Source organism: Sturnus vulgaris, chromosome 3 (assembly GCF_052056855.1).
Source record: "Sturnus vulgaris isolate bStuVul1 chromosome 3, bStuVul1.hap1, whole genome shotgun sequence".
NCBI classification, from domain to species: Eukaryota; Metazoa; Chordata; class Aves; order Passeriformes; family Sturnidae; genus Sturnus; species Sturnus vulgaris.
In genome coordinates, this window is record NC_142245.1 from 40,408,974 (window position 1) to 40,425,949 (window position 16,976).

The 16,976-nt window shown below is 37.2% G+C and overlaps 1 long non-coding RNA gene across 1 annotated transcript; it reads right to left on the bottom strand.

The window, feature by feature from the left end:
- Positions 1-393: 393 nt before the first annotated feature.
- LOC148224298 (uncharacterized) lies at positions 394-7,416 on the bottom strand. Its single transcript, XR_015802857.1, has 4 exons — positions 7,277-7,416; positions 4,478-4,552; positions 2,765-2,977; positions 394-2,639 (listed from the first exon to the last, which is right to left on the bottom strand). It is a non-coding gene; the product is annotated as an uncharacterized LOC148224298 (long non-coding RNA).
- Positions 7,417-16,976: the final 9,560 nt, after the last annotated feature.

A 16,976-nucleotide genomic window follows, 5' to 3' on the forward strand; every position in this document is an offset into this window, starting at 1 on the left:
ATTCCATTCACATACTTCGGAAAAACTTTGACTTTCAACATAAAATATTCAAGTTTCATTATTTCCCTGTGTGCAGACCAAAGCCCACCAGTTACAGTCATGATCTCAGTGTCCAGGCTTTCCTAAGATGTGTGCACACACGTCTGTGCATACAAGTGTGTGCATTGGGAGCGATGGTGAGGTGACTGAAATTCTGCCTGTTTATTTCCATTAACCTTCTACTGAAGATAATGTTTTAATAACAATAATAAACCTTTCCATCTTAAATAAAATATTAACTTTGTCACACATCAGTTATTCTCAATATTAACTGGTTAAAACCTCCTTGGTCTTCTAATTAAAAGCAGTCGATTTTGGCCTCTGGATCACAAATCACAAATTTATTTTCTCTGATCTCCTCATTTACATGCATTGACTCACATGCACAAACATGTACTCATTTCATTGTTTTAAAATATCTTCCATCCCATGAAAGCCTATGCCCTAAACATGGACAATCACACTAAAACAGTGCATTTAGAATACATTTAATCACACTAAACCAGTAATTTTAGAGCTTAGGAGGAGGCATTTGGTTCAATGTTTTGCAATGACAAAACTATTGGAGCAATAACATTTTTGCTTACATACAAGCAAAACCCTTTCCTACCTTTCCAGAACTGAGAGGAACTGGGAACCAGGAAAATGATTAATTTGTGCTAACTGAGGATCTGATTGCTTGCTTTTTCCAGTTTAAATTGGATTTTAAAACATTTTCTGAATCATATAGTAATGGGCTGAAGGAGGTTGTCTAGTCAACACCCTGCCCTCCCATTCAAATATTTTGTGTAAATCTATATCCACAGGTTTTCCTAGCAGTATTTTACAAATGTAGGAAATTAGAGTAGAGAAAGCTTGCCAAGATCATGATTTGGAATACAGTTTATGTATAATACGGAGTACATAACAAAAATTTTTTGTGTATTGTTCAAATACAGAGTCTATCAAAAGGCTAACCAATAAATGAAGGCACAAACACAAAATAGCTAAATCTAAATGGCCCTATAGGAATTGTCGAAATCTTTCTTCTCAAGTTCTGAGACATTGAGGTATCTGCATAATTTGCTAGGTTTGATGCTACTTGTTTATATACACATAGTTCAGGCACATGCTGAGCCTCTAAAAAGAAAATGTCTGACATAAACTTTGCCTATGTGTAATCAGCAAAACTTCTCTTTTCCATAAGGGATATAAATTATATGTAATTATGTCTTCAACAACTACATGGGTGATTATCTGTTTCTCTGGAGCTTATCAACAAATTAAAAATCTTATATTAACTGCTCTCCATATCACCAACTGTGCTGCTCTGGTAGTACAGTTAAATATTTTTATATCATGAAAGGGATTGAGGAGCAAAGAATAAATCCATCTATATAACTAAGTTACCTGGTTTACATGATGGTTTGTTACATGATAGGACATAAGAGAATGCCAGTAGAAATACAAAAGATGCTTACATGCTCCAGAGTGTTCTGGGTATCCATTCTTCCAGTTAGAAAAGCCAAAACGTGAATTAGCCTCTACCCATTTATCTTGAAAATTTGACCTTTTTCAGAGCCCTTATTAGTTCCTCACAGACAACCAAGCAGGCTAGTGTTTGGATTAGGATACCATAACCAGAAGTATAAAGGAGCCAACACAGTAAACACAGGCAATCCTAAGCATGCCAACACCTTTGGGAACAAGAGTATCCAGTGGCTATTCTTCCATAGTAACCACAGCCCATCACGCTGAAAACTTAAGAACAGCTTTGATGTGGGGTTCTCATTGACCTTATAGATATTGATCTAGATAGTCACAAATTCTGCACTGAAGCAGCTGAGAGCTGTACTCTGCTTCCAGCACTTCAAACAACTTTTCTAGAGTTCACTGTCTTGCTGAAAGACTTTCAAAGCATTAGCTGCTTCTCGCACTTATTATGTCTTCCATCAGGATCACTAACAGATGATTTCCGCTACGTTATGGAACTTTTGCGTTCAATGACTCCTAAAATAAGCTTGCTGAGAGTAATTTTCTAAAATATAGCAAACAAACGAAAAATATATCAAGTTATAAAAAGTGCTGAAGCAATTGCAATGAGTCAGCCTGGAAGTACCAGTTTAGGACATGTACAGATTGAGTTGGCAATTATAATATCTGCCTAAGAGTCCAATCAGAACAGCTGGAATCTTAAATATCAAACCTCACAACAAACTGCCGCAGATCAAGAATTATTCAGTGAATCAATCTGAGTGGAAGTACCTCTGAGAAGTCATGATCTCTTGTGGATAATTCATGAACAGAAAAAGGCCAAATTCATAAAATTATTCATTATAAATTATTCACCCTCCTCTTTGGAGATATGAAGTGTAAAATTAAGTGTTTAGTTTTGATTAAGTGAGGAACTGAACACCATAAATACAGCATTTGACTCAATAGATCCCAGGAAATTAACTACTTTTGGAGGAAGGAGAATAAACTTTTCTTTCTATTGCTCTTGAAACTTGATTAGCTGTTTGCACAGTGAATGTGTACACAGAGCCAGATCCCAAAAGATGCTGAGCTTGTATAACTCCCACCATCTTCAGCTGTAGTTACTCGGCACATTTTAAGTTCATCTGAAAAACACCATATGCAAAGTGCTAAATTCTGGTATTTTTTGTTGGAAAAGCTCATCAAGTTAAAGAAAGCACTGATGAATGGTAGCAAAACTGTATCAGAAATTTCACCAGCAACCCCTTACCTTTGAATCTTCCTTTCTCAGGGCATCTTTGTCACTGGTTCAGATGGAAGTACCAAGTTCACTATTCTTCTCACTGCTGTTTATTTCTGCATGTGAAGAAACTTTTCCTTCTGAAGAGCTGGTTTGTTTGTTTTTTTTTTAATTTTCTCAACTCAGAATTATTTATTTCTTCTTCCATTCATTACTCCATATGCAAAACCAAGTATAGAACAGCTAGATTTAAAAAAAAAAAAACAAAACTCAAACATCCACATTATAGGACTCCTGGCATGTTGGTTATTTTTAATAACACTTTTGAAATTGCATTTCCCAATAGGTTAGTTTCTGAATAATTTTCTTTTATGTTTTAAAATGCACTGAAGATTTTCCCCTCCCTTGCTATTAATTATGTAACATTTGCTTTTTCTCAATTTGAGGTGGATGTTTTTTGTTCAGGCCCCAAAATGTCACCATCAGACAGATTCTCCCATTTCTCCTTTTCTCCCTCCTGCCTGCTGCTGCATTGTCTTCAGCTTTGTTTCCAGTGTTACCCATACACACTCTGTTATAATGCTAAGATACTAATGGAGCACTGAAACTGCACACAGTAATTACTGACAAGAGTAAACATAGATTTTCCTTTTTAATCTCATTTAGACATGGCAGGAATTGCATTTTAGTACATTTCTCTAGTAAAATGTACATGAACTTTCCTCATATTAATATTTTTTCTAGTTGCCACACATATAAAATCATGGCAAAGCAAGGAAGAAAGTAAAAGTTGATGTGAAAGCACGCACAACACACCACCCTGTTCTGAACAAAACTAAGCACAGCGAAAATCAATGAGCTTTGAGGTGAAATAATGGCCATGCCTTTAGAAGCTGTGCTACATGCAGTTACCTCTTAGAACCAACACATGAATTCTGGGGATCTAAACACAGAGAGCAGAGAAATGAATGCAAAGATATATAGCTGAATTTGGATGAACCCCATGGCTAAGACAACACCAAGGTCAAGGGAAGATTTAGTACTGTTCATATTTAAGCTGAAGCACTCTCATACTTTGTGAAGTTGAATCACTTGCCTTCACACACCAGTTTTCCACTCTCAAGCAGTGGTGGACAATCAAAAGAACAGCCCAAAATAACGAAATTTTACCGACAGTCATCAACAGTGAATGTTGGCCCTTTCATGAAAAGCAAAAGCCCTCCATCCTTCCCAGTCCCTGAGAGACTTTTGCACCCCCTGAAGGCACTTTTAAAACTCCTCAGGTCTCTCAAACGAAAAGGAAACTTGTCCAAGGTTATCAGAGAGTGAGGATTGATGTGTCTCATCAGTCTGGGCTCAGGAGTATTAAAGTATGGCAAAAAAAACGAAGCATTTTCTTTCAAAACTACTTAAAAATATTACATCTTTTAGAAGAGAGGCTGTGGACCCTTGTTTGTTTTACTTACTTATCAAGCTACAGCTTTTCCTCAAGAGGAAAGAGTAGTCTTTCTCTAGGCTTTTGAGGAGGAAAATATGTAACTCATTCATTGCCAAATGTTACACTCCACTGACAGGGCACTCTTTCACAGGCTGGCTGTTTTTCCAACATCACAAACACGATTTTAGCAAGAAAAATTAATTCCCATCTGCTAGTTTTGCAGAACTCCGTTTCAAAACCCATCAGCTTAGGAAGTAAATTTAAAGCCTTTCTCCTGTCAAAAGCAAGAAAGCTTTCACCCTTACCCTGTTAGTCTGGCATCTCTCCAGTCTAGATCCACATTTAGGAGCAATATTAATTTCTGTTTCTCTCAGTTGCAGCTGTGCAGGAATAAAAAAAAAGTAATTTTTCTATTCTGGCAGGAGAGAGCATGCTTTTTAATTTGTCACTAGATCAAGTTAATGACCAAGTATGGAAATTATTCCTTGGAATGACCTAGAGTCCAGCTGAAGGTGGGAAGTGCACTCTCTCCTTGCATTGGAGCTCTTCTCCTCACTGCTAGCAGAGCAGCAGTCATACCTTTCAGATATTGCACGGAGAGCTTTAGCTAGCCAAGAGCTTTGCAGGTTTCAGCATTAAAAGCTGCATTTCCATGTCAATTAAGGATAGCTAAAATTGGTGAAATGTAAACCTTTCTGCAAATAGGAAATAAGAGGATATCTTCTGAAGAACACTGGTAGAAGCACACTACCTTTCAACTATCCTTACCAACACAATCCACATTTTCTTTGTGAAGCATGTTGCTGTAGACAGATGCAAACTGCACAGAAATACACACTGCAACAAGACATCCCTTGCAGGATGGCTGCAGGGGAGTGGTAGGACCACTGAGTGTTAGTGCAGATGGCACCACACATGGAAATTCAAAACCAGTCCTGAAACAATGCAGGTATACAACACCAACTGCACCTCCAGTCTGTTGCAAGGTAGGTAGGTAGCAAGGGTAATTGAACATCTGCTAGATTTTGGTCCCATAGTTATTTCTAATTGGGTTCTTTCTCCCTCTGTACCTGAATTGATAGCTGGTGTTTGGTCTAAGCACTGTTTTAAACATTTCTGATGGTTCTGGCACATTCTTTTATGAGGCACCAGATGTGCAGGTACTGAAATAGCTGCTACTGATTTCTACCTATAGGGAAACTAGAAGATAGGTAATTAAAAAATAAGATAAAATAAAATAAAAACTTTATTGCATTGTAATCATTAAAAAGAAAAAGAAACATTGAAAAGTGGGCTAACCAGGGGCAAGGGGAGATTTCTATTTTGAAAAGCACTTTTGAATTTCTCCAGGCTTGACAGTCCATCTGGACACTGCTAGATGCCTGGTTACATCAGCACATCATGTTTCATTTCAGTTCCCATATTTTGTTGCTTTTAAAGTGTCTTTTATGGTCTATTTCCACCACAACATACTCCTAAAGTTCCATATTATATTTTGTCAGAAGAACATCAAAAGTAGCCCAAATTGATTAGTGCAGTGTTTAGGCCACCAGGAAAGCAGTGACTGTCTGCTCCTCTCTTCTGCCTGTTATTTTCTTGGCTCCTTTATCGGCATCTTCCCTGTGTAGCTCCACACAGCCTTAATTATTGGGTCGAGGATAACAACATCAGGAAACTGTTACTTAATTTTTATACCTACTGGCAGTAGTTTGCTACTTGCATATATCTAGGAAAGAAGGAAAAAAATTACAAATGTATCATTATGCAGCAGATCTTAAATTCTACAACTATTAGCTGTAAGTATTGACTATTGTCAGAGCTCTGCTGTGGCCTGTTAAAAGGTCAGGCCTTTTCATTCATGTTCTTTTTATGTGAGGAATACCAAATAATAAAATACTCAGTTTATCTGGCTGCTGAGATTTGGTTTTTCCCCAGACCTTCAAACTGCCACCAGGTTGGAATCTTCTTTTCTGTTATTATAGGAACAAAGTGATTTCATTTTCTTTTCTTTCTTGAGGTAAAGAATTTAATTTCCCCTAGCAGCAACCAAAATGAATAGTCTCTATTTTCCACGTAAACATTATACAAACAGTTATATCGTTATAAGCTGCCTGTGCTTCTATCCTTAGGATGTCAATAGAGAGCAGTGCTTTTGCTCAGAGAACATGATAGAAATAGTAGCTCCTTACTGGTCTATCAAACTAGGTAACAACATTTTCAAAGCACCAAGTACTCCATTTAAAGGAATCATATCCAAACGTAGAAAGAGCTTGACCTTAGGACTCCTCGACTTCTAATAGCAATACACATTCAGCAATTAGTAAACCACCCATTTTCTTTATCTTTCCTAATTTAACTCTATGCAATTTTAATATTTTGCCATATAAACGGAGCAGGCTAGATCCATTTATACAGCCTCACAATTTTTCAGTAGGTGTCAGGTGATTTTCTGAAGTTTAATTCTGTGCTGCTACACCAAGCACACCATCTTTTAAATAGCCAGAGAATTTCATACTGCCTTAGGAAGGAGAACTAAAAAGCACATGAGACAGAATCCAGCAAGAGACTCTCAGCCCATAATTTTTAATTCTTCCACCACTTAAAAGGCAATATCATGGCAAGATAAAACCACAGGGAAATAACAACTACCTTTGCAGTTAAACACATGGTAACTGAGAAGTGTAAATTTTATTTGGGCATTTGCAAACTGCAGTGGTGCTGCCCTTATTTACTTATCCCAAACCTCCACAAAAGCAAACTTCAGCCACTGCTGTGGGAAGGAAGCAAGGCACAAACATGCCTCACTTCTCTGGGTTAAATCCCTATATCTACTAAAGATGCTTCAATAACCAAAAATTTTCACACCAAAGGCTTGCTACAGAAGCTTTATTCCACGCCCCCCCCCCACCAAAGTAACCAGGCAGGTTGCAAAACCTCACCAAGCACACTTGCACTTTTCTATGTAAATGCAGGAGGAAACTGCAAACTTGAAATAATGAGTTTGGCAATGAAGGTCTATGGAAAATCTGTTCTTCAAAGGGATGAGGTATGTGGCAAAAGATAACTAGAGACTTGCTGAAGAGCTTTTGTTTTGTTCTGCTCACCTTTTCTTCACTCTCTAAAGGCTGCAGACCCTTAGGCTGAAAACATCTCTAGTTAGTTACTCCAACTCTTCAGTTTTGGCCAACCAATTCAAAACCAGTATTCTCCATGACAGATATTCCAAAGCATGATATGATGGTCCTGAGGAAGGATGAATTTAGAGACTGTCATACCCCAAACAATCTACTTCATTACCCACAGAAAACAATAGTCCAGACTGTAACATGGTACCTTCCAAGCTGCAACTCACATTCGCTTCCAAATTTCCTGTACTAGGGCAGGAGCACCAAGCAAAGGGCAGAAGGCAACACCTCCACACCACTATTTCCAAAGGCTCCAGTCATTTTTACTGAGGGGCAGACATTAAGAGTTTTACTCCCCTTTCTCTTATACTGCTCCTCTATGCCCCTGGAAGACACAATTCTGTTGGTGAAAGGAGAAGTAATTTGGTGTGCCTGTGGAAAACGAATAAATAAAATGAATTAATAAAATCATAAAATCACCATGAAACCTGCCCTACTGTTTATTTCACGATTGCCTCCAACTGTCAAATATTCTCATTTTATTATTATAACATCATCATCTAAGGACTCTTGACTAGTAGAGCCCTAAACCAAAGTTTTTACCTTAGAGGTTGTAGAATACGTCTTTTTCTTGCCTTGTTTCCACGAACCTCTGTATGTACATGAAGAAAGGCACAGGACTTAGATGATCTACCTGGAGGATGGAAAGGATGACTTACAGAACCTTTTACCTCCTACATCCTTAAGTTCTGTGATTCTGTGGAAGGGGTGTTAGCATGGCTAACAAGACCATTCCTGCTTCAAAGAGTTTATTGTTAGCGTTTTGAACAAAGACGTAAGAGTGTGCTTCAGGGTTTGCATTAATATTAAGAATTTACATTTTTTCACAACTGTGTGGATAGAGTTTCATGCATTTATCCCTGGAGCATCCCATATTTGCCAGAAGTAAGAAGGAAAATCAAGAAGATTGCACTTTGGATCCAGTATAACAATTCCAGGATTACATATCTGTGCAGAAATGAACATAAGAATGGACATAAATACCTCTCACATACAGAATAGCATTTAACATTTTGAATGATTTCACTATCTTGAGTCACACTTTAAATATTAAATATTTTGAATAAAATTAGTTCTTCCCTTCATGAATATATACATAAAATCCACATACACACATCTATAACCTCATGTAAACTTACAGATAAAATCTGTGTTCATGGTACAAAAGCATGATTATTTTGTTGTCAAATGCAAACTTAACATTGTTTCTGAATTAACCAAATTGAACTTCAAAAGCCTTGAACACAGATTAAATTATTATAGCTGGGGTTTGATGACAACAGCATCAAACATGTCTCCCTTGAAAGATCAAACAATACTCTATTCTTCTGCTTCAGTAAGCAAAGTTTCACTCAGTGGCATTTTCGATCTCAAAGAATGTGAAGAAACTGATATCTTGCACTTTTAAGATGACCGTGAATCTTTTTTCTCTTTTAACAGTTCTTACAAGTGTTTACATTTTCGCCTGGAGTAATTGTCAGTTTTAATTCTTTCAGCCCATTTAATTCCTTGTTTCTTTATCACTCCCTTCAAAGTTAGGCATATGGAATCAAACAAATTCATGTACTGATGTTTGGCAACTGCCAAATACTGATCATCATTTGCAGTTCTGATCAACAGCTTTTCCATTTGTTGCAGTTAGAACAAGAAACAGCCACCCAGCAAAGTCCATGCCAAAAACTGGAAGAGGAATAAGTTAGTCAGGTTTCTTTCCTGATTTGTATCAGTTGCATGTGATTTAGGACAGCTCAAACACCCCTTAGTACAAAGCAAAGTTGGTACATTCAGTCACTTCATTCTTCAGTTGAACAGCTGTTGAGCTGGTGCCCACCAGTGTACCCAGGACAGCACCACTTTTTTGTTTTCCTCTAAGTTTCTGGGTATTTTTTGCATGTTCCCTTGTTTTTATGTTCTTTCCTGAAAATCTGGTATTTTTCAAGTTTTTAATCAAAATTCAAGCTATATTTTTTTTAATAACCCTGAAAAATTGAGAACATTTTGTGCATAATTTTTCACTTTGATATTTCGTAATGACTTAGAATAAAACAAAGCAAAATTACCAAAACTTGCCTTCAGACTGCTTAAGTAAGAAGGAAAATAATTACACCTGCTCTAAGATACTGGGATATTTATTGCCACTGCTTCAGCAGAGGAAGTTAAGGGTGAAGGGAGGCAATGCAGAATAGAAGGGATGAAGAACAGGCAATCATTGGGCTACACATACAGCTTTGCATACATCAGAAACCCAGGCATTACACTGAACACACAACTCCTTGGAGATACAATGGCAGCTGTTTGCTTACATTTTCTAAAAGAGTGCTGGAAGGTTCCCAAATATTACATCTATCAGACTAATAAGTATAAAAATCAACAGCACTTGCAAGTGTGGAGGCATGGAGTCAAAGCTCATGACATGAAGGTAGAAGAGGACTGATTTTATTCACATGTAAGCCATTTTCCCCGTTGCTGGAAAAGTATATTCTACACTTCCAGAAACTATTGACAGAGAGCAAGTATTGCCTCTTGTCCACCCATAAAATAGAAAAGACAACTAAAGAAAATATTAAGAGTCAATAAAATATTAACATAATCACAGACACTTCCTTGTCTCAAATAAACATTCCTCTTTCCTGATTATTCATGGACTAAGCTTATGACAAGCATACCTAATTCCTGCTAGGAATTTTCATGAACAGAACTTGAACTACTCCTTGAATTTTTTTCTTTGATTTGGGTTTTCATTTTTCTGGGGTCAGGCTAGAGTTTGTACTTTCAGCTGATTGTCAGAAATTGCAGGTACTTTAATGTAGATTAAGAATAAAAAGGAGCTCATCTGAGAGTAATGAGTGCCAGAAATCTGGTAAGATGGGATATGGACAATGACGTGTATCAATTGTGATTCACTTATTGTCTCAATTGGAGTTTGATGGAGTTCTAGTACAATTATGTTGTGAAGAGTTTCACAGGAAAACTTAATTTTGAATTAAAATGTCTAGGGAAACAAATGCATTAGGGCTTGTATTTTATTTTTCTTTAGCGGTCTGGAAAATTCATATTATGGCATTCATTATGTACTCAGATATTTAATGCAGCTCTGTAGAAAATAGCTGTTTATCCTACTGTGTCTCTGAATTCAGTAAGGCACTCCTTAAGAATGGAATACACAATAGGCTAGGGACTCCTGCTCCTCTCTTGTAAAAGTCTGTGTGTCTCCCATGTCATCAGGAGCAGTGAAGCGCTCTGGTTTACAGATAATTCTGGAGCCAGATGTCATGAGAAATTGTGGTAGATAGATAACAATTTCTGCTGTTAGAAATGGTCTTTTATATATATGTATATATATATATATATATATATATAATTGCTGTTGTCACATTTGCTCATAGGACCCTGTCACCTGGCTGACAGAGTTATCTTTGGGTGTGAAGAATGTCCCCACTGAAGTGCCATAGGTATGCACAGATGTTCCTTCACTCTGTATACACACACCACAGTGAGCAGAAAACTTAGAACTCTTTGGAAACCCTACATGATTCTTCTCTCTTTTCATGTCAGTAAATATAATGAAAACACTGGCTCAATACAGCATAACTCATTAATACTAGAATCTAATGTGTTAAGCACTGTTAGAACATCTATCCCATTATACAAGAAAGTTAATCTAAATATGGAGTCTGAAAGAAAAATCTGTGACCTTTTTTTTTTATATATATTTGGTAGGCTTCTTGCTGATTTCATTTTGCTGCTTTGCTTTCCCTACATTTTGTGGAAGCCAAAAAAGGTAAGAAACCATCACAAAAGGCAAGATCCAATAGAGAGATTACATAGTACCATCTAGAGCCTGTGGATGTTATAGCAACTCTAAAAAGAAAGGCTTTTCTGGACTCTCACTAAGGTCAGTATGAACGATATAAGAAGAAATCCTGCATTTTTTTTCCAGAGCCACAGAGGAGATAATTCCAGCATGATGGAAACCAAATTAGAACAGAGCACTTTGCATCCTTTATGCAGGCATGCTAGTTTTAATACTCTCTTTCTTTAGATGCAGTTTTCAGGGTGTTTTATTATCCTACGGCTAATTCTTCAGAGGAAAAAGTGGATCAGTGGATAGAATGGTACATCTGACTTAATAATTTTGGCATGTTGGGTTCTTTGGTCTGTCAGTGTCTCCTGAAAGCAATTTTTCACCAGTCACTGCAGGCAGGGTCACAGCATGTAACTCACATCTCAACGACACTTTCAACATGACTAACTGTTGACAATATTTGAACTTTTGAGCCCTGCCATCCTTGGGCATAGTCACAAGAAGAGCAGGCAAAAATACATCAGTCATCAAAGACTCTAGGTCTCTCCCTCTCTTCACGAGCTAAAGCATTCAGCTTCCCCTTTCAAATCCTCTCTCAAAAACACACCATGAATCCCATTTAATTAGAAATACTCTCACACATTCATTATACATGCTGGCTTCAACTCAGAAAGCATACTCTTCTGGCTCATTTCTATATGCAGCACCTCTGTTCAAGTAAGACACTCCATAAACAGAACCTGAGTTATATCTGTGCTTTCTTATGCTATTGAAGGAGCACTCTGGCAAACCTTACATTTAGTATCAGGCCATTTAGACTTCCAGGGATGGGTGAAAGATGACAAGCAAACAAATCCACATATATCTTTCCTCTCACTTCCTCTTCCCCTCACCCCTTTCTATCCAGCAAGTCAGCCCTTTCTTGTCTCTATTCCATTCTATATCTTTTTTCTACAGAGGCTTGCCTATAGCTATCAGTGGTCCACAGCACAGCAGAATTAATCCAGCTGATATGTGATAGAAAGGGGAAATGTTGGCAATATATGATTACAAATTAAATGATGCAATTTCAGGGTCAGCACTACAGAAGGCACTGAGGAGGCTGACAAGTAAAGATTAATGGCAAGTGAACGAGGGCAGTTACAGTAATGTACATTTGCCTTCTCTGAGATCTGTAGACTCTGCTACCATCTGCTGGTTTATGAAAAAGATCCAGGGAATCTATTTTAGTAGCTCTATATACATAATCTTTCAGCTGTCTCTCATTATGAGAACAGTCCTCATTTCAGGTCACAGCCTACCTTCGCCTCCACAGAGCTGTCAATTAGGCTCACTTGTGTTTCCTGATGCATTTCCGACAGCAGGCATGAGGAAAAATGGCAAACAGACAGTGAAAATTTTACATTAAACCCAAATAATATATCCCAGAGCAAGGCACATTTTCAGTATTCTAGGGGAAAAAAAGAAAAAAAAAAAGATAAAAAAATTATCTATGCAATTATTTCCAGTTTCTTCTTGAGGGCAGAGGATGAGGATGGATTGAAAGATATTAAATTCTGGTTTTGAATGAACGCTTCGTTATGCTTTCTTACATGAGTGATATATAAATTCTGATAGCTCCACTGAAATCAACGGAGCTATCTTTTGAGAATGTAATCCTAGAGGATACATGCCAGACCCAAATGCAACTAAATACAAAGCTATGGCCAACGGGGTACATTAAATAGAGGAAGACAGAAAACAAGATCATATTTCCAAATACAGTGCTATTATTTTACACATTCTTCTCTTGGACATATGGGATCATACCTAGACACTCATAGAACTTAGAAAATAATATGGTTTTAAAATCACCACCTCTTCTTCATCCTTTTAACTTGTCAGGACAATCACAAAAGGGTTGGCAGTGGTGACAACTTTTACAGAAGAGTGGCCTTAAAAATTGGTTGCACAAAACCAACCTAATTCTGTAGAGCTTAAGGCCAAGAAGGATATGGTGTCCACTTTGATAGTTATTGCATTTCAGAAAATGTTACTCTGGATGACTCTCCTTTGAAGTTATCACTTCTAGCAGAGTTGGGATTTCAGAGTGGAAAAAATCTCATATATATTCCTCACTTTGGAAGATTAACTACATGCTCAGGTCATTTATGTTCACTCAGCCTAATTTCTGGTGCACAGGAAGTGCACAGTCCACTTTGGTACTATAACAAAGTTATAAGACTCCATGAAAAGTTCAAGAAATTGTGACAAGCCAGAGACTAGAACCTTCTAAAAGCTGCTTGGCTTCATGACAAAGTTCATGCTATCTCAGTCCTTTGGAGAACACAATTTCCCAGCCTGGGACTAGCCAGAACTCCCCAGGTGCATCTGGAGGTTGCTGTGCCTTACCAATATTGCTGTCCACCCCCACTTCAAGGCAGTGTCTAAAGACAAGGGGTTCCTATGCTTGGAGGCATTTGAGCAAGGAGGCCTTGGAACCTGCTTTGAGAAAATCCATGGTTAATGTAGTCCTGCAGTGAGCCTCCTGTATTTTCCCTCACAAAACTGAACTTGCTGCCAGCACCATAAAGAGCAAGCAGTTTCCTCTAGGACCTCCATATTAATATAAACAAGGGAAAGGGATGTGTCAAGCTGGTTTTGCAAGGGTAAGAATCACAGGCAGCCTGCACTCTCTACTTGCTATCTAGCAAAAGGAAACTGAGATGGCAACTGGAATCAATGAAAAAAAACTGGTTGTGTCTCTAACAGAGGTTGCACCAGAACTCCTTTTAAAATAAAATGACACAGCTCCAGTAATACATATTCTCTGGAGGAACTGAGTTAAGGTGGATGACATCTGCTGCTTGGTTCAGAGGTGAGATGAGGAAGCAGCTAATTCACAGATGAATCAAAGTAAAGCCCTAGAATAGCCTCAAGGTCCTTGGCACATTCTTTCTAAAGATGGACTTTCCGTGTCATATTTCAGCCAGACCTTTTATTGCATGACCAAATTTGTAATAATTCTGTACTTCTATAAACAACTCTGTGATGAGCAGGGGAAAAAAATGAAAAGTCCCATTTGCTAATAGACTTAAATATTTAACACCCCATAATAATATGTCATCTTAATATTTACTTTGGGGAGTGGAAGTAAGCAAGTCACCCATGGGGATAAGTCAACATGAGTTATAGACCATGGGCTGCTTGTAATTAACAAATGAGGAATGATACGGGAAATATCATAGGGAATGGGGAAAAGATGCTATTTGATGGAAAAAAAAAATCATCAAACACAGCATCACAGAATGAATTACCAATACAAAAATCTTTTTGAGCTGCTTCATATGCCCAAGAAGCTAAGGGACAAATGAATGAATCAGGGTCTGATCACATGGTTAGATATTATTAGATAAATTCATTCCTTTACAGGATTTTCTATTTATAGCAAATGAACTGGGGAAAAATATTTACAATCTGTTTGGTTATATTTCTTAGAAAGCAGCAAAAGGACAAATAAGCTTTGCAAATAGTTCCCTTTTTCACTAAATATCTGAGAAGAGATTTTGGCTCTTCTTTTTGAGACCACTGAAGGTGGTAAACTAAAGCACTGGTAAAGAGCATTTTCTTTGGTTTCCAGAGAACTACAAACTGCTGGAAAGGAGGATAAGAAACAGACACAAATACCCATTAACACAGGCTTTGGACAGAGAGAAGGACTCCTGCATACCTTCAGCTTCAGAGCACAAGGGGCACAACGATGACCTCTGCTCCTTGCAGGTCCCAACTCCAAGGTCAACCACCTTTCTATTCAACCCATCTTGTTCTATGGGGGTCTGATTTGTACATAGTCTAGGTCTAGAAGACTCCAATCTATTCACAGCACTTTATTTGAAGAGCAGATGGCTTTCTGTAAACATGGGGAGCTGCTATGTGCCATATGTGTTTGGAGAGGTGGATATCATGTAACAGGACATGCTGCACTAACTTGTCTGAAAAGTTTGTTTACTTTAACAACTCCTGAAACACTCCCTATAAAGGAGGGATTTTTCTTAGCATTTATCAATCTTACTTGGAAATAAGGCAGCAGAGGGAAATAAAATGAAGCTCCGAAGATGTTTTACCAGTGACATCAGAGCAAAAATATTCCTTCGTGATTCACACACAGCTAAGTGTTACAGGGAGATTAATTCTCCCACTTATTGATGTCAGAGTCCCTGCAAGATAACCATGAATTTCATCTGAGAAGCATTAAAGTGAGCTAAAACTATACAATTTTATAACAAGGATAACTACAAATTTCCTTTAATTTCAAACTAAAGAGAATTTAGGTGCCAGATCACTCAGCTTTTACCCACTGATATTATGTCATTAAAAAAAAGAAGTATAGTTAGAGCACAGAAAACACTTATTTTTTTCATCACCCTGTTATTTAACCAATCTGTCATTTGATTTTAGTTTTGACTTAACAGCTGATCTTTTTCCCTGGTAGGGGTTCTCTGTGCAGCACTCCTTGCCACATCCCAAAATATCCTCTTGGATAGGTTATTTTCCAGAAACAGAGACTCTGCTCTGTTCTCCATACAAAGCAGACGATGATTTTGCACATAAATCTGATACATCCCAGACACACTTTCTTTAAACTGAATTAGTCATGTTTCATTACATAAAGAATTAAAGTGCTTCCCAATTCTGAATAAAGAGCTGGATTTTGACATTTAAGATTTTTTTTTTTATTGATAGAGAAACCTTTTTTCCCAGCTTCAATGATAATCTCAATTAGTACCTTCCTCTTAAGCTGCTCTTCTGGGAATAGAACCACCATTCACCAAGACTAAGTATTAAAACCTACATGTTTAGTATTTTGGAAAAAGCAGGTTAAAGAGACTAGCTCTTTACCTGAAAATTTGGACAACAATTTTGCCTTCACAGTAAAACCTGTAGTTGAATCTGGACTCAACTATACCAGCAGAAATTTCTCCCTAAACTTAATAAGGATCAGGATTTCACTCTAAAACTTTAAAGCAAGTAAAAGGAAAGAGCAAAGCTTACTTCTATAACAAGAAAAGAGCAAAGAAAGATGAAAATGGATTTGCTTTTTTTTTTTTTTAGGAGTTAAAAGGTCATTCATCTTTACTAAAGCTGATGAAACAAATGTCATTAGATGTAGGAGATATAAAAGGTCAAATAAATATCCTGAACATGGAGCTAAAATGTTACAGAAAGACTAAAGGAAGAGGAGAGGCACATTTCTTCCTTTGAGGATAAAATTATTAAAGAATAAAAATAATTTTGGATAAAAAGTATCATAAGGGATAAAAAGATCCATGTGGCAAAATTTGAAGTAGCAAGCCTGCATTAGAGAGGAGATAATATCCCTTTAATGAATATCTAAGGAGCAAGTGGTAACAAGAATCTATATAGTATCTAGAACACTTCTGAACTTGGTTTTTGAAACTTGAAGTCATAGGAATCATGCCCAACAGAAAAAAAAAAAAACAAAAACATTCCATGGAAGAATGGTATCTGTTGAATTCAGTCTGAATACTTATACCAGATCAAGAAATTAAAACAAAAGGAAAAAAGAAGAAAGTCTGAAAAGAAAAAATAAGCAACAACAAGAACAGAAATGTTAATTTATCAATGGATCAGTTTAGAAGAAGGCATTTAGACTACACTGATCCTTTGACTCAGGGATAGGTATCTTTTCCACAATCATCTTTGAAAAGAAGGTATTCACATTTGGAGAATTTTCTTCAAAAATTAGACATTTTTGAAAGTGTAAATGAAAAACCTGCTGAAAATAAAGTCCAAAACCAAAACAAGAGAATCACT